Here is an 11,806-nt window from a genome sequence, read left to right on the forward strand (position 1 = left end):
CTGCAGGCCCTCATAATTGTTGGAGAAGATAAACAATTTAAGATAAAAGTATTTTGGAGAAAAATAAATTTTAAAATGGGATATTCATTTAAAAATATGAAAGTTTGCATTTATACAATTAATGACAACATGTGGTGACTTAATGCTGGGCTTATGATATTTATAAAGTGAAGGTGAATGACTAGAAGGCAAAAAGAACACACTAGACTATTTTTCAGTGGCATTCATTTCCTTCAACAGGGATGTAAAACACAGATGAACAGGTACATGGGGCTCTCTGATGGCTTTGATGAATGAGCTCATGGTTAAGAACTATTATTAGAAGACTCATGATAAAAAATATATCTATTCACTCTCTGCACATATTGAAAATTCCATAAACTTATTTTGTCTTTCTAAGGGTAATCTGAATGTAAACAATTTACCTTCTTTTACCTTCCAGTTCAAAATGGCATCAAGGACATTTCCAGCTTTCTCTCGCTAACAAAAAAAGTATTTGCGTGCAACAAGACTAGCTCAATTTTTGTCAATTTAGGTGCTCAACACAACTTTACTTTTATCTTTGCTCTCCCCCCCCACCCCCCGCAAGGTGGTCTTGAGTTAACATGGAACTTTTGCTGATGCATAAAACCTGGTAAGTTTGGCTGTCATAATTCTTCCTTTAAGCAGAAAGTAGATTGGAAAGAAATTTGATTCTGTTGTTTCCTGTTAGAACATTTCAAAATACTTAGATGTCAAATGGGGGAAATCGATTTTGATGGACTTCTGGGTTCAGCCCATGTGGGCATACTTTTACAGGGTTTTATTCACTCCCTTTCTAATCTTTCCGGTGAGTGGACTGCTAAGGCATTATTCATGCATGTCATAGGAAGTTGGTAGTTCCATTTAGTGATTTACTGGCTTGGGTGCTTTTTGTTGAAGCCTGAATAAAGTGACAGGAATCTTTTTTTTACTCGAGATTGTTCTTGGCATAGCAAATGCAAGATATTCAGCTAAAATAAATACCCGTGAGAGTCATAAATGCCATTAAGGACTTGGATTCAAAAGGAATGCTTAAGTTTGGCTTGAATAAAGAAAAAAAAAAAAACAGGATTTCATTGTTACGATTGCTCAAGTTGGCAGATATAATTATTTTCTCAGATGTGTTCTTTTTACTATCTGTAGGTTGTCAGTTTAAGAGAGGAAAAGAGGAGGCAAAGGTGGTCTCTCTCTCATTCTCTCTTTCAATCCCTCCTAAGAAAACAATATGGAAAACTCAAATGTCAGTGGGAGGCCGTGGGCTCCCTGGGGCCTTGGGGACACTCTCAGGCCTCAGAGATTCCCTCTCTACCCTTCCCTCTCTTCAGCCTACTTCTTTCCCCAGTAGTCAACTGGCAGAGTGCATTTTACTGTGTAATTATTCTCTGGTTTCTTGTCTCTTCATGTGCTTTTTAAAAAGAGAAACAAAATATTATTTTCTTTCAGGTGGTGACAGATTTTCGACAAGGCAATGATCAAAGTGACAAGATAGAAAAGTTTTATTTTTTCATCCCCCCCCCTTTTTTTTTGGCCTACAGAATCAAGACTTTGGGCCTTTTGTGAATATATTATATTCGGTTGGCTGGCAGAGTATTATATCAAGGATGCCAAACCAGTGTAAAGACCAAGTCCATAACCTCTAATCTTACAGACATGAACTCTATTATTTCCCATTAAAATTAGAGGTTTCCAAATTGTAACAGATGTCCTTAATAGACATGTCTTATTACTGGGTAACATTAGGTAAATGAAAATTGAACCCAGTGTTTTAAGTTGCAGCTCATGATAATACAAAGCTCTGAGGTTGGATCTGGCATTTTAAGCTCAAATTATAGAAGCCTTTATACAATTTGCATTAATTGATGCATCAGCAATTTTTCTAAATTGCAGCAAGTATGAAATAGTGGGAATTAAAAAAAAAGTAGAGTCCTATCTACTACAAAAAACTACAATATTTGACATCGCCTAATTCACAGGGACTATACAGTGCATTTCAATAGCAAGAATATTTTAATTAATCGTTAAGCTCATCGGAATGAGGATGGAAATCTTCCAAAGGACCAATAATGAAAACAAGCTGAGGGATGAATATCTTGATATAAAAGACTTTTATGACTATGTGTTATTGCAGGTGTTTGACTATTTTAAAACAGAGAAGATGATGTCTATGTGAAGAATAATTAAGTTATAAACACATGAAATGGAAAAAAAACAAGAGACAAGTCTGTTTTGATAAAGTCCTTAAAAACAGAAATCATATCACTGTAATTAATTCTATTACATGCTCGACATAATTTAAGTACATTAATATTATATACTATCATGATAAAATTCTATGTGCTTCTCATGTTACATTAGAAGTTTAATTTTACAGCCAGTTTTTCCCCCCAAATTTCTTTCTAAAGAGTTTTGAATAAGTTTATCAATAGGGCTCATAGACAGATATTTCATTTAAAGAGATAGACCATATTTAGTACCTATAAACATATAAACAAGAAGAAATGGCTTATAAATACATTATTTTTTCTCTCACATTGATCACCCTATGAGCAAGTTTTAAAAAACATATTTGTAGCATTTTTCTATCAGTCACAGGATTCCTATGATGTTTAAGACTACAGAAAAATGGAATGTTTCAAGGGATTTTTGTTTTGTTTTGTTTCCTAATTCTGGAAGGGACAGTGCCAATTCTGGGATGTTTGATAGCAAATCCACAGGCAGAACCACAGTGAAAACAATAAGATTTCTCATTTAGAATTTAAGAAACTTGGAAGTCCTTACTTATTCTAAAAAGTAAAAAGCCTAATGACCTGAATTTAAGAACACTGTTGATATAAAAGAGTTTTATGACTATGAGTTATTGCAGGTGTCTATTTTAAAACAGAGAAGATGATGTCTATGCAAAAAAATAATTAAGTTATAAACACATGAAATGGAAAAAAAACAAGAGACAAGTCTGTTTTGATAAAGTCCTTGAAAACAGAAATTAAGAAACCCTATTCTTAAATATTTCAGAGAATGAGGTCATAGGGCAAACCATTGCCTCCAAAATTCAAGAAACAGACAAGAAGAAATCATGAGCAAAAATATCCATGAGGACCACGGCCCCATAGGGAGACTTGAACTATAATTGCTGAATTGCTGGAGGCTCATCTTGGGTGCATTTGAGAGTTAAAAACCCCAGGAGACCCAGTCCTAGAATAAGGAGAACAACTTTGTATGTTTACCTGTAGGAGTTCAAAGTTTCTCTTAGTGAATACTAGAATAGAATTTCTTTGTGTTTCTCATGAGGGATGCGGGAAATAAACATCTGGACACATTCCAGAACATTCTGTTCTTCTTAACAAGGCCTGCCCTCAGAAGAAAGTATTTTATAAGAGACTTACCCACTGGGTAAGTCCTGTTCTATAGGAAGAAATATATCCATGCAAAATCCTTGTTAGCGATCTGTTTTAGTCAGCTGTTTTGCTGCTGTGACTAACAGATCTGACCAGAACAATTTTAGGGAAGAAAAGTTTATTTGATGACTCATGGTTTCAGAGGTCTTAATCCATAGCAGAAGGTTCTATTTCTCAGGGCTTTAGGTGAGACAGAACATCTTGGTGAAAGAATGTAGCAGAGGGAAGAAGTTCATGTGATGATCAGGAAGCAGAGAGAGAGAAAGAAAGAGACTGCATTTGCCGGATACAAATGTATACCCCAAAGCCACATCCCCAATGCCCCACCTGCCTTCAATTACCATTCAGTTAATCCCATAAGGTGATTTATTCACTGATTGGGTTAAGGATCTCACAACCCAATCATTCCCTCTCTGAACCCTCTTGCATTGTCTCACATGTGAGCTTTTGGGAGACACATCCAAACCATAACACCATCTGTCCCTTCAAAAGGAGGAGAAGCATTTGTGAAGGTCATAGGTCAGAAGCACCTGCTTTCTAAAACATGAAATTTAACCATAGGACTGAAGAACATTTCCCCAGTCCCCACACATTATCATCACAGTACTAAAGGCCTATTTATAGCAGTGCCTTTATCTAGTACATGATTTTTGGCTATCAAGAAAAAGCTACAGCCCTGTGAGGTGGTATATGCCTATAGTCCCAGTGGCTCTGGAGGGTAAGGCAGGTAGAACTCAAGTTCAATGCCAGCCTCATCAACTTAGTGAGGTCCTAAGCAACTCAGAGAGACCCTTTCTCTAAATAAAATATAAAGAAGGGCTGGGGATGTGGCTCAGTGGGTAAGTGCCCCTGGGTTCAATTCAGTTCCTGGCCCCCCCAAAAGTTACAAAACACATAGAAGACAAAAACTAACAAAGAAACCCCCTACCCCACCCTGCAAAAAGTTCAAAAAATTTAAAGAGACAGTGCAAGAACCAGACTTAGTTGTGTCAAGGATGTTGGGATTATTAACATGAACAAACAGATGGAGAATGTAGTCAGAGGATGGGAATTCTAAGGAAAAACAAAGAAATGCTACAGATCAAAAACAGTACATAAAAGGGGCTGGGAATGTAGCCCAGTGGCAGAGCACTTGTCTAGCATGTGTTAGGCCCTGGGTGTGAAACTCAGTGCTGCGAACAAACAAAAAGCAAACAAAACCCACACTGTAATAAAAGTGAAGAAGACCTTTGGTAGACTTAGTAGTAGACTGGACAAGACTGAGGAAAGAATCTCTAAACTTGAGAACACGTCAATAGGACCTTTCAAAATAGAAAAGCAAAGATGCAAAGAGAAAAACAAACTGAAAAAAAAATAGAATAGATTATCCAAGATCTGTGGGGAAACTATGAAACACGTAACTTATGTGTCACAGAAATGCCAAAGAAAGAGGAAAGAGAATGGAACAGAAAGAATATTTGAGGCAAGAATAACTGAAAATTTACTCCAAATTAATTTCAGACACCAAACTAGGAAGCTCAAGGAACACCAAGGATAAAAGGGAAAGAGAAGAGTGCCTAGAAACAGACTTACAAAAATTTGGTCAACTGATGTTTGAAAAAAGAACAAAGGCAACACAATAGCGCAAAAATAATCTTTTCAACATATTGTGCTGGAATATGTGAAGGTACCCAAGACCAAAACAATAAAAATCTACACACAGACCTCAATCCTCCACCAAAATTAACTGAATATAGCTGAAAAGTATGTGAAAGGCTTATATGCCATTAGGAAATTGCAAAGTCAATAGCATCCTACCAATGTCTATAACACTGGTACCTCTAAATGTGGGAGAGGAGGTGAAGCAGCAAGAATTCATTTATTACTTGTGATGATACAGTTACCTGGGGAGACAGTTTTGCATATTCTCATAAAACTAGACATACTTTTTACTGTTACCCAGCAATCATGTTCCTTGGTATTTACACAAAGGAGTTGATAACTTATGTCCACAAAACCAACCAAACAATAACAACACCAACAAAACCTGAATTGTTAATGTTTATAGAAGTTTTGTTCTTAATTGCTGAAACTTGGAAGCAACTGAGATTATTGCTTGGAAGTCCTCCAGTAGATGAGTAGATAAACAAACTGTGGTATATCCAGGCAGGGGAATATTATTTATTTAGTGCTAAAAGGAGGATTTGTGAAGCCATGAAAAAGCATGAATATTAATGCATATTAAGTAAAAGAAGCCATTATCATGGGCCTTATGCTATCATTGTTTTTGGTGCCCAAGGTTGAACTCACGGCCTGTGCATACTAAACCTGTGCTCTATTACTGAGCTAACTCCCAGCCCTATATGATTCCAGTTACATAAATTCTGGAGGCAAATCTGTGGAGATGCAGATACTACAGTGGTGAAAATGTGTCATTTTATATATGTGAAAATTCATACAAAGTGCAACACCAAGAGGTAAATAAGCAGTGGACTTAGGGTGATAATGATGTATCAAGATGGTTCATTGATTGTAACAAATGCTCCAGGTGCAGGATTTTGATAGAGGGAGAATACTGTATTGATAGTGCTGTTCCTATGTGGAGCAGGGTCTCTGTACCTTCTGTTCAATTTTGCTGGGAATGTAGAACTGCTCTAAAAATGTCCATTTTTTTTCAATGATAGGTTTATTTAATTATTACCTGGATTGTGGTGATAGGATTTAAAATAAGTGTGTTGTCCAAATTTACCAAATTGTACCCATTAGTTATGTGCACTTTTTTTTGTATGAATTAATTATGTCCGAATTCACCAACATTAATGCACTAATTATGTGTATTTGGGGTATACCAATTATACATAAGAAAAGCTGAAAAAGAGATTGACAAAGTATTTTTAAAATGTATAAACAGGGCTGGGGCTGTAGCTCAGTGGTAGAGTGCCCACCTCACAGGTGTGAGGCACTGGGTTCCCTCCTCAGCACCGTATAAAAATAAACAAAGATATTGTGTCCAACTACAACTAAAAAAATTTTTTAAAAATTGATTTAAAAAATGAATAAACATACAATGATATGGCATAGTAAGATGGGATATTTAATATATTTTGTAAAATTGTCACAGAATAAACAACTTCTTAGAAGGGGCTGTATTTAGAAGCAACGTGTGTTTGAAATGTTCAAGATTGAGAATAGACAAAAATGATTATTTGGTGTTCATTAAAAAGTGAAGTGTTGGGTCTTGTTCTGAAAACTTCTCAGAAATGATCTATTTTTATAGGGTCATATACATTTAATTGACTTTCTGTGTCCTAGAACTTGTAGGGCTAGAAGTTAAGTTGTAGAAAACTAACTGTAGTGAAAGTGATTCTTGTATGAACCGATGCAAGTGAATTTAGTGTGGAATATATAATTACTTTTTGCTCTGTAGAAAAGATAACACCAATTATTATGTTACATTGTTCTACAGGATATCAATCAGTTTTGCATGTCTTAGAAGCTTCATTTTAACACCTCCGGCTATATCTTTGTTCTTCAAACTCTCTTTTGAAATGATCTTAACATCTTACTGGTTTCCTCATTAATGAGTTAAATGAAATTTTTGACATCTGTTCATTTCATATTGCATGAGAGTTACATTTTTAACTGTCTGACAAATAGTCTTAAGTATATTCAGTTTGAAAATTTATTTTTTGTGTCAAAAGCCAGGTTGGTTTAGAAAGCCTTATTTGTTGATTCATAACCACAAATAAGGGCTATTTCTGTCTTATACATAGGGGACCACTGCATATATTTTTCTGAATTATTATAGGAAATAAATTATAAGCATAATGATGACAATAATTGATGTCTACTGAGACTTTGCTATGAAAAAACGTACATATTTTACATCATTTGTCTTACTTTTCTTTCACAACCCTGTGAGACAGTGTTAATGTCAGTGCCATTTTATAGATAAGAATTACCACTGTGATGATGTCCATAGCAGCTAGCATGCTGAGATCTTACTCAAGGTTTAGCACTTCTCAAAGCACTCTACAGATATCCTCTTACTCACTCCCCAGACCAATCGAATCAGGTTGATACAATTGCCATTTCAGTTTAACAGATAAGAACTGAAACCCAGAGGGAATGAGTAACTTGTCTGTGGTCAGGCAGATAGAATGTTCTGGAATCCTTCCCCAGGTAGAAGTATCTAAAGTCTATGTTCCTTCCATATATGAGGCTTCTTATCTGGAACAGATATTAAAACCTTTGTGAATCTTTCACTGTGATTTCCATATTCTATGTGCACATGCATTTTTCTGGGTGAATGTATCCATTACTTTCATTTTATTTCCCAGAAATTTATGAGGGCCCAACATATGTGTGTGGCTATATCACATGAAACTGTTCTTTCTACCCTTCATGAAAGGGATATATTTAAGAGCATAAAGTTTTGTCTATTATAAAATTTCATAGAAAAATATAAATATAATTTCTCTATGTGATTAGTGCTTAGGAATTATTCTTTGGTTGTTAATGGTTAAAAAGCAATACTGTCTTTTTTGGGGGGAGGTGGTGATACTGGGTGGTGGTAGTGGTGATGGTACTGTTTGATGGAGGTGGCAAGTGCTCTACCACTGAGCTATATTCCCAGCTCCCAGCAAGGCTGTCTTCCATAAAGTTGGTAATGTGTTCCTTATATTAACAGGTGTGTGCAATTTATGCAAAATACTGAAGTTGTGTTTTGGCATTTACAAGAGAAGCAATACACACACATATGTTGCACAACAGGGGACAAATTATAGCTAAAAGTAGCCATTGATAGATATAATCTCTACCTAATTTCTTAAAAAAATTCAATTTCTTGCAATGCTTTTTCCATTCTAACTTGAAGGTGCAATTAGCTTTCTGCTTTATAATATGGTACTAAAATGACATTAAAAAGGAGAAATAAAAGAGGAAAGGAGGGAGGAAAGAGAAAGCAAGGAAGAAAGAAGAAAGCAAGGAAGGAGGGTGGCTAGTGCCTACTTCACTAGGCAAACGTGCGAGACTTTTCTAGGGAAAAACAGTTTTGATTTTCTAGCTGAATAGGCACCAATTTGTTCTAAAAAATATTGTCGCTGTTGTAAATGCTTGAATTTTTCAAGTTACACTGCATTTGAATTAATTTTTTTCAGTTAATATGATCAAAACAACAGAATGAATAGTAGAGTGTATGCATTTATACTAACCTAAATTCTCACCAAAATGGGTACTTTTTAAAAAAATAATGGTTCATATTCAATTGTTCCTTGTGGGTAGCACAAAATTATTTTGTGTGGAGAACAAAAGTCCTTTGTGCTTTGCCTCATCAAATCCTCCAGGAAGCAGTATCTGCCATTGCTTAGTATTTATGAGCTCCTTTGGCTTTTTTCACTTTTGAATCTCTCACTATCTCACTGTGCATCAATTGTTCATTGTCTGTTTCCCACAACTAAGAGAAAACTTTGGAATTCAGGTATCTTGGTATGAGCTGTACTTATGTGGACTGAGGACTATTGTGGTTTGGATACGAGATGTCCTCCAAAAGCTCCTGAGTTTCTGCAGGAATATTCAGGAGGTCAAAATGATTAGATGATGAGAGGTTAGAATCTGGTCAAGCCTAGTATGAAGGGATGGACTGGATGGTAATTGTAGGCAGATAAGGCACGGTTGGAGGAGGTACGTCATTGGGGACGTGTCCTGAAGGGTTTTTCTTCCCTGTGGCCCCTTCCTCTTCCTCTCTTTCTGTTTTCTGACTCTGCCATAAGCTGAGCAGCTTTCCTCACGGTACCCAGAGGTTGGACCCAGAGCAATGGAGTTCCTGGACTGAGACCTCTGAAACTGTGAGTCCCAAATAAACTTTCTTACTCTGTGTTGTTTTCGTTGGGTATTTTGGTCACAGTGACACAAAATCTGACTAAAACAGGAGTCTGTTAATATTTTAACCCAAGTGAGGGTATGTCACCTTGACTTCTCAGGTGTTCAGAAGAACATGACAAAGAAGCCTAGGCTTCTGAAGTTTCTAGACTTCGGACATACACTGCAATCAGTTCCTCTCAATCATTTGTAAACTGGCAAGTCAGAGTGCTCTCATAAAAAAGAGGACGAATGTAATCTTCATGATTCAGCGACTGCTTCTCTAATTTACCCGTTGGTTCTTTGAGCTTCTTTGGAGCTCAAAGCAAAGAATCAATGGATATTTGCCTCGTAAAAGAAGGAATGATATGTTCCATCCAATTTCTTCTAGGAAGGAGAGTAAATGTGATCTAACCTCCCCAGCCAACCCAACTGCTGAGTATAAAATCCGTCAATTAAAGGGCTGTTGGAACGTGCTGTGAGCTAAGCCATGCCTCCCTTTTACTCTGAAAGGCTTCACAAAAGGTGGTGACCCCAGGATAATTAACATTTCTGTTGACACCTAATTGGTTTCAAGTGGTTTGCATACACCTAGAGAGAGTGAATAGGCTACCCTTTTCATTTTCTTTTAAAAAATACAGGTTTCAATCACATTGTGGATTAACAGTATAAAAATGAAAATGAATGAATGTTAGAGTGACACTCCAACCACCCCCACTCAGGAATGCTGCTGAAACTGTCAACAATGGTTAATGGTCTTTGGCATCTGAAACTCTGGATTAATTCCTTTATGGTGTGTGTGTGTGTGTGTGTGTGTGTGTGTGCGCGCGCGCGCACACACACACACATGCCCACCCCTGCCCATGTATTTGATATGTCCATGTTAATATTGCCTTTCAGAGGATAGGTCATATTATTGGAACTGTATTTTTCTCTAAATACAGGGCCTAACAAGCAATGGAGTTGTCAAAAATCCCATCAATGTTTTAAATCTATAACAAAATAGTTTATTGACATTAAGAAAAATAAGCTGTACAGGAAGAGAAACTATTTCTGGATGAAATTTTATTAAATGAGTAAAAAGTGTCCCTTAAGAAGACAGCCTGAGAACTGTTTTATGAAAGTAAAACAAAAACAAACAACAAACCCTATGAAAAATGTTCTTGGAGCTTGGGATGTTGTTGCTCACTGGTAGAGTGCTTGTCTGACAAGCAGGTAGCTCTGGGTTCAATCTTCAGAACAGGAAAAGAAAAAAGTTCTTAATAATTAAAAATTCCATTCCCACTTTTTATACAAAAAAAAATGCAATTTGAATGCAAATCACTTGAAACCAATTAGGTGTCAACAGAAATGTTAATAGCTGTACTGTACTTGTGATGGGGCCAGATGATTTAAGTGGTGGGAACAGAACACAAGGGTAAGGGAATAATTCTATACAATGGGTCCTCTATGGTGACCCCCACTTGCTACCTTTTCCAGGAAGCAATTTGCCTGCAGCCCTGCCTGGTTTAAGTGGACAGGATATGTCACATTCCTCAGCAAACTACCTGCAGGAGAAATGTAGGCCCAAAATAATGTTAATAGGAACCCAAGTTATCCTAAAGGGGAAAGACTTTTATGATCCTTTTCACAGACCAGATCCTAGTACCCTTCACTATCCTCTCTTCCTTCTCTACTTTTCCTCTTATACATGTATCCTTCCAAATTAGCCTAAGTTGATGGATCTCTCTCTCTCTCTCTCTCTGTCTCTCTCTCTCTGGGAGAGTAGTGCATCCATTTAACTAATATTTGCCATTTATTGAATCCATTTAAGGCAAAGTCAGTCTATCTGGTATTGACATATGAGGTAAAAAGGCAGTTTTTTTTTCTTTCATGAATATAATGGCCTCTTCTGGAACATGATTTCCTAGTTATATTTGTTCACACAGTTTACAAAACTCAGACTGGATTCATAAGCAGTTTAGTCAATATGAATTCAATAAACTAAGTCCATAATTTCCTGTTAATTATCTGTGAGTGTTAATTTAATGGGAAACCAGAATTATTTGATCCAATAAGTATGCACTATTCTTCTCTCTAGTAGAATGGGAAAGATTAAAACCAATACTTTTATATGCCAAGAATCTGATATCTCATTTAGTCTTGAGAAAAACTATAGATGTCAATATTCATAGGTACTGTTTTTGTGCATGTACTGTGTGGCTGGTACTGTATTTAATGCTTGTAATAATCCTCATAAGGGTACCATGAAGTACATCCCACTATCATTTGCATTTTGTAGAGGAGAAAACAAGACTCCAAGAAGTATATTCTGCCACGCGACCAGCACGAGCTTCATAATAGAAGGTTCGATGCATAAGAAATTGCTAGTGAGTTTTAATTAAAGAGACATACTCTCATTACATTTATTCCCAGCTCCGAGAGATGGCTTCTCCTAGCTCTCACCTCCAGCCACCTAAATGCTGTGGCGAGGTTTACAGAAGAGACGAGAGAGGGGGAGAGAGAGAGAGAGAGAGAGAGAGAGAGAGAGAGAGAGAGAGAGAGAGAGAGAG

The sequence above is a fragment of the Marmota marmota genome, unplaced genomic scaffold (assembly GCF_001458135.2).
Source record: "Marmota marmota marmota unplaced genomic scaffold, marMar, whole genome shotgun sequence".
Taxonomy (NCBI): domain Eukaryota; kingdom Metazoa; phylum Chordata; class Mammalia; order Rodentia; family Sciuridae; genus Marmota; species Marmota marmota.